Raw genomic sequence first — 13574 nt, forward strand, 5'->3', positions numbered from 1 at the left:
ATTCAAACTTGTACCATATACATTGCTGTTATTCACTCACTAGTTGTGTCTGACTCTTTGTTACCCCATGGACTGCAGCACACCTGGCTTCTCTATCCTTCACTGCCTCTCAGAGTCTGCTCAAACTTATGCCCATTGAGTCAGTGATGTTATCAAGCCATCTCATCCTCTTTCATCCCCTTTTCCTCCTGCCTATCAGGGTATTTTCCAAAGAGTCAGCTCTTTGCCTCAGGTGGCCAAAGTATTGGAGCTTTAGCTTCAGCATCAGTCATTCCAATTAAAATTCAGGGTGGATTTCCTTTAAGATTGACTGGTTTAATCTCTTTGCAGGCCAAGGGACTCTCAAGAGTTTTCTTCAACACCACAGTTTAAAAACATCCGTTCTTTGGTGCTCAATCTTCTTTATGGTCCAACTCACATTCATACATGACTACTGGAAAAACCATGGCTTTGACTATATGGAGCTTCATTGGAAAAGTGGTGTCTCTGCTTTTTAATAGTCTGTTTAGGATTGTCATAGCTTTCCTTCCAAGGAGCAATGGTCTTTTAATTTCATGGCTGCTTTCACCATTCACAGTTATTTGGGAACCCAAGAAAATAAAGTTTGTCACTGTTTCCATTGTTTCCCCATCTTATTTGCCATGAAGTGATGGGACCAGATGCCATGATCTTCGTTTTCTGAATGTTGAGTTTTAAGCAAGCTTTTTCACTCTCCTCTTTCACCCTCATCAGTAGGCTCTTTTGTTCCTCTTCACTTTCTGCCGTAAGGGTGGTGTCATCTGCATATCTGAAGTTATTGATATTCCTCCTGGAAATGTTGATTCCAGCTTATGCTTCTTCCAGCCCAGCATTTCACATGATGTACTCTGCATATAAGTTAAATAAGCTGGGTGGCAATATACAGCCTTGACATAATCCTTTCTCAATTTTGTACCAGTCCATTGTTCCATGTCTGGTTTTAACTGTGGCTTCTTGACTTGCATATCCACGATGGTGGAGTAGAAGAATGTTCTCTCAAAATCACAAGTAGCTGCTGAGGAACCCACCAAAAAAGATCAACCTGTGTCCAAGAGCAAAAAAGTAGCTGCAGCAGGGTGGTAGCTGCAAAAAATGTAATCACATTTAAAATCAAACCTCATACTGACAGAGATGCTAGGAGGGTGCAAACAAATCCTTGTGCTCACCAGGATCCGGGGGAAGGAGCAGTGATGTCCCCAAGAGACTAAGCCAGACCTGTCTGCCGGGGACCAGCCCCGGCTGATCCAGGGAATTCGAAGCAGGGACGGCGTCGGCGAAGATCAGGAAACAATTGCTTAATTAAACGTTAATTAAGGATATAAAGAGTAATAGAATGAGGATAGCTCAGTAGGAAAATTCAGTGGAGAAAAGAGGCTGAAATAAGGATAGCTCAGTGAGGAAATTCAGTGTAGAAAAGAGGCTGAATAATTCAGCCAGAAGGTAAGAGAAAGAACGACATGGTGAGACCAAGTTTCGGTGAACAAGGCCCGTACTTTATTTTCCAAAGTAGTTTTTATACCTTAAGTTATGCATAGAGGATAATGGGGGAAGGGGTAGAGTCAGGCAGCAAGCCAGGCTTTCTTCCTGCAAACTTATCATATGCAAAAGCTTAGGTGATTTGCATCATCTTCTGGCCCAGAGGCCTGTTAACATTTTAAGACCTTTTCTTCAGAAAACTTATTTTTCTCTAAAGGTGATTGGTCAGGAGCCACCCTCCAAAAGCATTAGATAAAGTTGCATTCCTACAGCGCAAAGGTGTGGTGGGCTATAACAAGAAAAAGAATTAACTCAAGGGTCCCAGGTTACAAACATTAAAGCTACTATTTACACCAATTATATTAATCAATACACTGCCAGGGACACAGCAGGTAAGGGATATGGAAACTTAGCAGCAAACATTGGCCCAACAAGTGAAAATCCCTTCACCAATACAATTTCTAATCAATCTTTTAACTACTCAAAAGAATCTGTGTTTAGACAGTTTAGAACATCTCCTGCCTCTCACAGTTGGGAGGCTCTGAACAATCACATGTGGCCGGAAAAACCTATTCAGGCAGGCTAGAGGATTTCCAAAGGAGTTTGTAGGTTAAACACTGTCACACCCAGGAATTATTAACTGGAGCTGTAAGCTAACTCTTTTTTCAGAGAGGTAGTGGGGGACAGCCCCCCATAAAGTCAGAGGTGTAGGTGAAAGCACAAAGCAGAAAGTAGGCAGACTCTGGTTTTGGGGGTAGATTGCTCGAGAATTTCCAGGGAGACTCCTGAGGCTTGATCCCGCCTTTGCGTATGCCAAGCCTCCTTCCTCATGACCTTTGTCATGGGTGGAGTTCCTCACACTGGCTACCGGCAGTGATAGAATTCCAGTTGAGCTATTCCAGATCCTGAAAAGTGCTGCACTCAATATGCAATATGCACTCAATATGCAATATGCCGGCTCCCGGCACCTGTCTTTGACTGTGAATCTCCTTTAGAGATATAGGTCAGCAGTACCCTGCTGCAGGAACAGGGGCTCTGGCATCAGCAGTCCTTGGAGGCGCATTATATAGCATAAGTCCTCTTGTAGAAGGTTGCCATTACCCCCTCTATAGCGCCAATGGGCAGTTGATCCACAAACTGGAGACCAATTATACCAAAGAAGTTCTCACACTGTTGTGAAAGTTCTAGGCTCCACAAAAGTTTTGCCAACCTGGGGATCTGACAAAGGGACTAAGAACCCCCAGGAAAGTTGACTTTGAAGGTCAAAGGGATTTGATCACAGAACTTCCACAGGACTGGGGAAACAGACTCTTGAAAAGCATAAACACAAACTTGTGTGTACCAGGACCCAAGACAAAGGAGCAGTTAACCCTCAATAGACTGAGCCAGACTTACCTGTGTGTGCTTGGGAGTCTTTGGCAACAGATTGGGTCGACAGTGGCCTGCCATGGGGTCTGGGGCACTGACTGCAGCAGGCCTGGCAGGCAGTGTGCTGGCATAAGTCCATTTGGAGTCAGTCACCATTACCTCTACTATAGTGTGGCCTCAGGCAAAACTACAGGGAGGGAACATACACTGGCAGGGAGTTGAACTAAAGATTTACTAGACTTAGCCTTGCTCACTAGAGGAAGACCCAGTTTTTCCCACCGCCAATCCCTCCCATCAGGATGTTTCCACAAGCCTCTTAACCTAATCCATCAGAGGGCAGGGAGAATGAAAAGCACAATCACAGAAAACTAACAAACATATGATCTTGTCTAACTCAATAAAATTATGAGCCTTGCCATGTATGGCCACCCAAGACGGACGGGTCATTGTGGAGAGTTCTGAATAAATGTGTCCCACTGGAGAAGGGAATGGCAAACCACTTCAGCATTCTTGCCTTGTGAACCCTATGAACAGTATAAGAAGGCAAAAAGATATGACACTGAAAGATCAACTCCCTAGGTTAGTAGGCGTCCAATATGCTACAGGAGAAGAGCGGAGAAATAGCTCCAGAAGGTGTAAAGAGGCTGAGCCAAAGCAGAAACAATGCCCAGTTGAGGATGTGTCTGGTGGTGAAAGTAAAGTCCAATGCTGTAAAAAACAATTGCATAGGAACCTGGAATGTTAGGTACATGAATCAAGGTAAACTGGAAGTGGTCAAACAGGAAATGGCAAGAGTGAACCATATGCATACATTCACTCATAATGAATCATAAACATAAGAGCTAAAATTATACAACTTAAAGTTGAAAAATACAAGAGAAAGTTTTTATGGCCTCTGTTTAGGCAAATAGGTATATTTGGTATAACAAGAAAAGGTTTCTCTTTTCTTGTTAAAAAGAAAAGCTTGGTCTATAATGTTCTTTTTTTTTAATATTTGGACTTAATCAAAATTAATATCTAGTCATTAAAAAAGAGAACTGAAAGATAAGTAACAAGCATGGACTTGTACCAGAATATATAAAATACTCTGAAAACAACAATAATGTACCAAACAAATTTTTAAATATGTATAAATATTGAACAGATGCTTCACCATTGAAGATATTTGAATAGAAAATAGACATTTTCAATTAATTAATGCTCATTAATCATTAGGAAAATAAAAATTAAAAGGACAATGAAATATCATGAAGTACCTATTAAAATGTCTCAAGTTTTAGAATGACCATACCCAATGTTGACAAGGACATGAAGCAGCTGATAACCCCATGTATTTAGTGGAATGTAAAATGATTTAATCGCATGGAAAACAGTTTGGTAGTTTCCTTAAAAGTTAAGTGTACATTCACCATATGTCTTGATTCAGCAGCCCTATTCTTTTCCCAAATGAAAGTATGTGTTTATGCAATACTGTACACCTATATTAAGAGAAGCTTGTTTATAATTACAAATACTTTGTAACTTATAAGCAAAAATTGCAAATGACCCAGATATCCCTAAATAGATGAACGAATAAATGACATATGGTAAGTACAATGGAGAAGTACTTATCATTAAAAAGTAATGACCATCAACTATTCAGTTCAGTTCAATTCAGTCACTCAGTCATGCCCGACTCTTTGTGACCCCATGGACTACAGCATGCCAAGCCTCTCTGTCCATCACCAACTCCTGGAGTTTACTCAAACTCATGTACATTGAGTTTGTAATGTCATCCAACCATCTCATCCTCTGTCTCATCCCCTTCTCCTCCCACCTTCAATCTTTCCCAGCATCAGGGCCTTTTCTAATGAGTCAGTTCTCATCTGGTGGCCAAAATATTGAAGCTTCAGCTTCAACATCAGTCCTTCCAATGAACACCCAGAACTGATCTCCTTTAGGATGGACTGATTGGATCTCCTTGCAGTCCAAGGGACTCTCAAGAGTCTTCTCCAACACCACAGTTCAAAAGCATCAATTCTTCGGCACTCAGCTTTCTTTATAGTCCAACTCTCACATTCATACATGACTACTGGAAAAACCATAGCTTTGACTATACAGACCTTTGTTGGCAAAGTAATGTCTCTGCTTTTTAATATGCTGTCTATGTTGGTCATAACTTTCCTTCCAAAGAGTAAGTGTCATTTAATATCATGGCTGCAGTCACCATCTGCAGTGATTTTGGACCCCAAGAAAATTGTCACAGTTTCCATTGTTTCTCCATCTATTTGCCATGAAGTGATGGGACCAGATTCCACGATCTTAGTTTTCTGAATGTTGAGTTTTAAGCCAACTTTTTCACTCTCTTCTTTCACTTTCATCAAGAGGCTCTTTAGTTCCTCTTTGCTTTCTACCGTAAGTGTGATGTCATCTGCTGAAGTGGGTTGCTGTTCCCTTCTCCAGGGGATCTTCCCAACTCAGGGATCAAACCCAAGTCTTCTGCATTGCAGGTGGATTCTTTACCATCTGAGCCACCAGGGAAGCCCCTGGGAATGGTGAGAAGTGGTAATTCCTACTACTACTACTACTACATCGCTTCAGTCGTGTCCAACTCTGTGCGACCCCACAGACGGCAGCCCACCAGGCTTCCCCATCCCTGGGATTCTCCAGGCAAGAACACTGGAGTGGGTTGCCATTTCCTTCTCCAGTGCATGAAAGTGAAAAGTAAAAGTGAAGTCGCTCAGTCGTGTCTGACTCTTCGTGACCCCAAGGACTGCAGCCTACCAGGCTCCTCCGTCCATGGGATTTTCTAGGCAAAAGTACTGGAGTGGGGTGCCATTGCCTTCTCTGGGTAATTCCTAAGGGGCATGAAATAACTTTGGGGGGTGATGAACATATTCATTTATTTACTAATGGTGTTAGAGTCCCTGGTGTATACTTAACAAATCCTGCACTTTAAATGTATTCTATCTATTGTATATCATTCCCACCTCAGTCATTTCAGTCCAGTTGCTCAGTCATGTCCTACTCTTTGCAACCCCATGGACTTGCAGCATGCCAGGTTTCCCTGTCCAGCACCAACTCACAGAGTTTACTCAAACTCATGACCATGGAGTTGGTGATGCCATCTCATCCTCTGTCATCCCCTTCTCTGCCTGCCTTCAATCTTTCCCAGCACTAGGGTCTTTTCAAATGAGTCAGTTCTTCACATCTGTATCACAATCCAAAGAACTGGAGTTTCAGCTTCAACATCAGTCCTTCCAATGAATATTCAGGACTGATTTCCTCTAGGATGGACTGGTTGGATCTCCTTGCAGTCCAAGGGACTCTCAAGAGTCTTCTCCAAAACCACAGTTCAAAAGCATCAATTCTTTGCCACTCAGCTTTCTTTATACTTGAATAGTGCTATTAAAATATATAAAGATCGAGGTGGATAAAATGAGGAGGTGGAGGAAGTTGTGTGTGTGTGTGTATTTGCTACATTTTAGTCTTTTAAATTACTCCTTATGTATGTATAACATGGATACACATATATGCTGTTGCTGCCAATAGGTGTTTATCTTGCTCCTCCAACAGTCCAGCAGTTTGTTTCCCTGAATACTATAATGATTTTACCTTATTTTTTATTTTGATGTTAGGATCCCTGAGATTGGCTGGTATTGTTATATTGTTCACTGGGCTCAGTTCTTGTTGCAGTGTTTTATATTGTAGGTATCCTTTCGACGATGAGAAGCAAAAAGGTCTTCAAAGGACTGATTTTTGTAGAGAGTCTAGAATACCCTAGAGTGGATCCTTCTCGGCTCCAAGAAAGGGAGATGTGGCAGTCTTGGACTTTTGGAGTTCAAGGAGATCCTTGATCCTTTTGAAGGTCAAGCATACTCACACATACTCAATGGTGACCACTCTATAAAAGGTTCATAGTCTCTAATTTCAGAATATACCTGAATGTATTGCCTTCTCATCCTCATTTCTGTGACCTGATGTTCTCCAGTGTCCCTCAGACACTTCTGGGAAGGAAGCCCTTTATTACATCTCTGACAAGATCCCAGCAGAACCCAAGACATGACGACACCTAATTTCCTGTGTGTCCAACAGCTGGCTGGCACCAGAATGTGTCAGTTGTTGTAGATAACTGCAGTGTTGTCTTAACCTCTCATGTGTTTCAAAAGATTTATTTTCAGCAAAGACAGTGGTCCTGTTTATGATGGCCTAAATGGTTTGGAAACTCCTAAGATCATAACAGACAGAGCAATGCTGCCTATGTACTCCTCTAAGATTTTTCATTAGTGCATTATTTTTAAAATATAATTAGTCTTCTTAATGTATAATGGAATGTGGGCTCACAGGCTGTTGGCTATTAAAATTAAAACTTATTTGTCTTTTAACATAGTGTTATATTCTTGTATAATTGAATAAGGATTGATGCCAGTTATGTGATGGACAGTAAGTTTATCCGATATGACCAAGATAGATTTCCAAGAAGACAGGCTCTGCTGTTTTTGTGTACAAGGGATATGAGTAGACCATATCAGCAAAATTTAATTATCTGTAGGTAATTATTCATTCGAGGAACACAATTTTTCAGAGAAACAGAAGACAGACCCATACAATTACTATTTGTCTGAGTACAGTGTTTGGTGAGAAACCATAACTAGTTTTTCATTAACTTGGCTTGAAGTGATTTAAAAAAAAATAACAAAAAGGAGTTAAATGTGTATGTCTAAAAACAAGGGAGGTACAGGGAGGCCTGTACCTCCCTGGCCCCCTCGGCCACTGTGGGCGCCTGGACGTCCGGGGCCCTGCACCCAGGGCTCCACTGGCAGCCAGTCTGCCTCCACTCCACACGCCCCACCCCACCCTGACTCTCCTCCAGCACATTCCAACTTTCTATTTAAAAGTAAAGCTACCCACCCACTCCCTGATCCCCCTTTTTCTATGGAGAGCATTGCCTTATACTCTACTTCCGATGATGAACACTGTGTAGTGTGTGTGCTTTAAAGACGTTTATTTAATTGCTCCCTTCTTCCTGTCCTTGCTACTCACCTCCCCCATGCCTGCTTTTAGTTTAGGGTTTTTGGGGGGCAATGATGAGTATATGAATTTTTTTTCTCACTTTAGCAATTCTCTTTTCTAAATGACACAGCATTTCAACTCAAATCTGGATTCAGATGAAACACCTTCCCATCCTGAACCTCCTCCCTCTCCCCACCATCTCCCCCACCCTGACCAGCCCGAGCCCTACTTGTGTACAGTGTATATTGTATAATAGACAATTGTGTCTACTACATGTTTAAAAACATATTGCTTGTTATTTTTGAGGCTTTTAAATTAAAACAAAAATCCAACTTTATTTTTAGTTGTACCTGCTTGAGGTATGTTTTATGAATTAAGTGACAGATTTGTTATCCTTCATTAACGATGTACTTTGTTGGTCAGCGCTGGGCTGACAAAAATTTTTTCTTGCTAATAAATTTAGTTGCCTGAGGCAAAATCTGCAAAAGAAAAAATAAATAAAAACAAAAAGTTTGAATGTGAGTTAACTTTATATTATAGGCTGATTTTTGTAAGGCAAAAGTACAAGTGGTAATTTCTCAGATTTGAATTAAAAGCTGATTGGAGTTTTATGATAAAAGTCACTTAAAATGCAGTTTCATGAAATATATTCTGAAAACCCAGTAGGATATTCCATTATGGATATGTTTTAGTCTTACTTGTGGGCTAAATTTTAAATGTGTATTTGTATATGTGGCTTTAATTGCAAGAGCTCAGTTTTCTGAGTTTAATATTATACCTCTAGAACAATGTGTAATTATCTATGTTTTGCTTGCTACACCAAGTTTATTAGTATACTTCTACCAGTGTTAATGGAGAAGAAAAATCAGCATTATTGTGAAGTGTACATATAGGCTCAGCCCAGAAGATGTGTCTTTAAGTAGAAAGATTGCCATTATTTCATTTTACAAAGCAGACAATCTTTTTTTGAAATGCAGATTGAATAATTGAAATGAAAAGATGGATTACTCCACTCATACATTTCAATTTTGGCTTGAATTAGCTTTTTCTAGGTTAAAAAAAAATTCTTATCATTAATAATTTTCTCAACCTTAATGCCAAACTCTGAAGTCTGTTTTCTTTGAACCACGCAGATATTTGTCCTCTATTATACTCATCTGGCTAAACTATGACTCTAGTTAAATTCAACCTGCTGCTTATATCACACCCATACCTGCACAGTTGAACACAGCAGGAGACACACAGTCTCTGCTTTCCTACCTTCCCGACTATTATAGATCTCTGCTTTTTTCAAATCTCAATCCTTGCTTCCAATAGAAGCATTCAGAAGAGACATTTTATAAACACTACCCACCATGAATCCTGAATACACATACACTTCATTAGCGCCAGTACTCTGTCCTCTCCAAATACTGTTCTGAATGAACAGCCATCCTAGCTAAGGCCAACATCTTTGTGCATAGGATCCCTTCTTCTCTAGCACGTGTGAATATTGATCTTTAGCAATTCTTCCCTCTCTGTTCTATTTTATCATTCTTCAGAGTTAAGAAAAATTAACACAAACTTGGAAATAAGGTAATATTATTTTGTGCTTTCCCAAAATTATACTAGAGTATTTTAAGAATCATCTCACACCTGAGAATGCATTTTCCTAAAAAACCCTGGTGTCTCAGACAGTAAGGAATCTGCCTGCAATGCAGGAGACCTGGTTCAATCTCTGGGTCAGGAAGATCCCCTGAAGAAGGAACGGCAACCCACTCCAGAATTCTTGCCTGGAGAATTCCAGGGATAGAGGAACTTGGCAGGCTATAGTGCCCATGGGGTTGCAAAATGTTGGACACAACTGAGCAACTAACACTTTTACTTCACTTCACATGAAGCATATTGCAAATTAGAATAATTTTACAGTGTTAATACATTTATAACCAAAATCCTATAATTAATATTTTACTATACTTGTTTATTTCTCTGAAGAAGGAAATGGCAACCCACTCCAGTATTCTTGCCTGGAGAATCCCATGGATGGAGGAGCCTGATGGGCTGCAGTCTACGGGGTTGCAAAGAGTTGGACACGACTGAGAAACTTCACTTCACTTCACTTATACTTGTTTATTTAAACATGAACCAGTCTTTTTACCCAGTATCCATCCATTTACTTATCTTCAGTGCATTTTAAAATAGATTATTAAAAATGATATAATTTTGTTTGATGTACTATTTACTATTGATTATGGTCCCACACTTATAAAGTTTGATGTTAATTTGCAAGAAATTGATAAATTTTAAATTATTTTAATCTGGAAAAAACAATTCTATCCAACAGGGGGAAAAATGATGCCAAAGATTATAGTTTAATTACTATAAGATATCAATCTATTTTGTGTGTAATTTTGCAGTCTTACCCCATATATTTTATACTTTACAATTTCACCACATATACTTTTTTTTCCAAGCTCACCTTTTACTGAATCTTCTTTGCCATTGTTCAGGTTCTCTCATTATTTAGTTAAATAAAGAACTGATAATAACTATGTTTGTATGAGATTAACATTTTTAAACTATTTAATATTTATATTTTCACACCCTCAATCAAATCTTTTTGACTATCAGATGAATATTCAATTGTTTCTTTCTAAAATAACCTTCTCTTGACCGCACATGCCTTTTTAACAATTACTTCATTTCTTTCTGCTTTATAGCAAAACTCATCAAAAAAATTGATGTTCTCTATATTCCCTTGAATTCCCATCAATCAGGTTATCTCCCTCAACTCCATCAAATTATCTTGTCAAGATCCCCAGTCCTCTCCACAATATTTTATTCAGTTATTTCATCTCACATTTTACCCAGAAGCTGCATTTCACAACATTTATCTTCTGATTGCCTTTGAAAAGCTTTCATCCTTGACTTGTAGTCCACCATTTTCTCCTTGTATTCTTTCTCTTTCACTGGATGCTTTTCTTAATCTCCTTTGCTGCTTCTTTCTCTTTTCCCAGACTCCTTCATGATGATGGTTTCAGAGTAAGTCTGAGATATACGGATCTAAGTGGATTTTGTATGCGCTATACTTTAAAGTTGTATGTAATCAAATACAATGATTCTCTTACAAAAAAAAATCAACCAGCTACTGGCTGTTTTAGAAATGTGCAGTTGGTCTGTTGCATTCTGCATTTATAAGTGCTTCAGTCCAGTCACTCAGTCATGTCCGACTCTTTGCGACCCCATGATCCGCAGCATGCCAGGCCTCCCTGTCCATCACCAAATCCCAGACTCCACCCAAACCCATGTCCATTGAGTCGGTGATGCCATTCAACCATCTCATCCTCTGTCGTCCCCTTCTCCTCCTGTCCTCAATCTTTCCTAACATCACAGTCTTTTCAAATGAGTCAGCTCTTTGCATCAGGTGGCCTAAGTATTGGAGTTTCAGCTTCAACATCAGTCCTTCCAATAGACACCCAGGACTGATCTTCTTTAGGATGAACTGGTTGGATCTTCTTGCAGTCCAAAAGGACTCTCAAGAGTCTTCTCTAACACCACAGTTCAAAAGCATCAATTCTTCGGTGCTCAGCTTTCTTCACAGTCCAACTTTCACATCCATACATGACCACTGGAAAAACCATAGCCTTGACTAGATGGGCCTTTGTTGGCAAAGTAATGTCTCTGCTTTTTAACATGCTGTCTAGCTTGGTCATAACTTTCCTTCCAAGAAGTAAGCGTCTTTTAATTTCATGGCTGCAATCACCATCTGCAGTGATTTTGGAGCCCAAAAATATAAAGTCAGCCACTGTTTCCACTATTTCCCCATCTACTTCCCATGAAGTGATGGGACCAGATGCCATGATCTTCATTTTCTGAATGTTGAACTTTAAGCTAACTTTTCCACTCTCCTCTTTCACTTTCATCAAGAGCCTTTTAGTTCTTCTTCACTTTCTGCCATAAGGGTGGTGTCATCTTCATATCTGAGGTTATTGATATTTCTCCCAGCAATCTTGATTCCAGCTTGTGCTTCCTCCAGCCCAGCATTTCTTATGATATACTCTGCATGTAAGTTAAATAAGCAAGGTGACAATATACAGCCTTGACATACTCCTTTTCCTATTTGGAACCAGTCTGTTTTGCCATGTCCAGTTCTAACTGTTGCTTCCTGACCTGCATACATGTTTCTCAAGGGGCAGGTCAGGTGCTCTGGTATTCCCATCTCTTTCAGAATTTTCCAAACTTTATTGTGATCCATACAGTCAAAGGCTTCAGTATAGTCAATAAAGCAGAAATAGATGTTTTTCTGGAACTCTCTTGCTTTTCCCATGATCCAGCGGATGTTGGCAATTTGATCTATGGTTCCTCTGCCTTTTCTAAATCCAGCTTGGCCATCTGGAAGTTCATGGTTCACATATTGCTGAAGCCTGGATGGAGAATTTTAAGCATTACTTTAGTCACGTGTGAGATGAGCGCAATTGTGCGGTAGTTTGAGCATTCTTTAGCATTGCCTTTCTTTGGGATTGGAATGAAAACTGACCTTCTCCAGTCCTGTGGCCACTGCTGAGTTTTCCAAATATGCTAGCATATTGAGTGCAGCACTTACACAGCATCATCTTCCAGGATTTGAAGTAGCTCAATTAGAATTCTATCACCTCCACTCACTTTGGTTGTGGGCCAAAAGGTTGTGGGCTTTTCCTAAGGCCCACTTGATTTCACATTCCAGGATGTCAGGTTCTAGGTGAGTGATCACACCATCATGATTATCTGAGTCATGAAGATCTTTTTTGTACAACTTACAAGTGCTTACCTCTACACAAACAGTAGTCAAGTAGCAGTGAATTTAAATAATATGACTCCGCAAGATATATTTATTGTGTTATTGTTCTCGTTTAGTTGCCCAGTCATGTTTGACTCTTTGTGACACGTGGATTGCAGCATACCAGGCCTTGCTATCCCTCACCATCTCCTTAAGTTTGCCCAAGTTCGTGTCCATTGCATTGGTGATGCCATCCAGCCATCTCATCCTCTGATGCCCTCTTCTCCTTCTGCCTTTAATCTTCCCCAGCATCAGGGACTTTTCCAATGAGTCAGCCATTTGTATCAGGTGACCAAAGTATTAGAGCTTCAGCTTAAGCATCAGTCCTTCCAATGAATACTCAGGGTTGATTTCCTTTAGAATTGACTGGTTTGATCTCCTTGCTGTCCAAGGGCCTCTCAAGAGTCTTCTCCAGCACCACAGTTTGAGAGCATCAGTTCTTCAGTGCTCAGCATTCTTTATGATACAACTTTCACATCTGTACATGACTACTGGAAAAGCCATAGCTTTAACTATATGGACCTTTGTTGGAAAAATGATATCTCTTCTTTTTAATATACTGTCTAGGTTAGTCTTAGCTTTTCTTCCAAGGAGCAAGCACCCTTTAATTTCACAGCTGCAGTGACCATTCACAGTGATTTTGGAGTCCAATAAGATAAGTAATACAATAAGTAATGGCAGTTTCTATTTCATCATGACCATAATAATACCAGTAGACTGCATGTGCATTTTTCCATGTAGCTCTAAACTAATGAGGGATTAAACTATTCTTATATTTGAGTGTATATATACAAATGAAACATGTGCTTCAGAAAAATAACAATGATCAGGTTTAGATGTTTTCCGGTTTTGCTGTAGTTATCCCATACATTCAAAAAATTATTCTTGTACAGTTGTCTTTGATTTAATCTTAAATAGGGCTTCC

At 39.9% G+C, this 13574-nt stretch overlaps 1 long non-coding RNA gene across 22 annotated transcripts in view; it reads left to right on the forward strand.

Moving 5' to 3' along the window:
- The window catches only part of LOC147369852 (uncharacterized), a 1128106-nt gene that overhangs the window by 52410 nt on the left and 1062122 nt on the right, over positions 1-13574 (forward strand). The window contains exon 3 of one of the 22 annotated variants that reach the window (XR_015167984.1): positions 6553-7190. The exons of 19 other annotated variants lie outside the window; for them this stretch is intronic. This is a non-coding gene — a long non-coding RNA (uncharacterized LOC147369852). 2 more of the 22 variants (XR_015167985.1, XR_015167982.1) reach the window with 2 other exon arrangements.

This window comes from Bos grunniens, chromosome 7 (genome assembly GCF_055505025.1).
Source record: "Bos grunniens cultivar Pamir isolate PY7600 chromosome 7, Bosgru_T2T1.0, whole genome shotgun sequence".
In the NCBI taxonomy this organism is placed as follows: domain Eukaryota; kingdom Metazoa; phylum Chordata; class Mammalia; order Artiodactyla; family Bovidae; genus Bos; species Bos grunniens.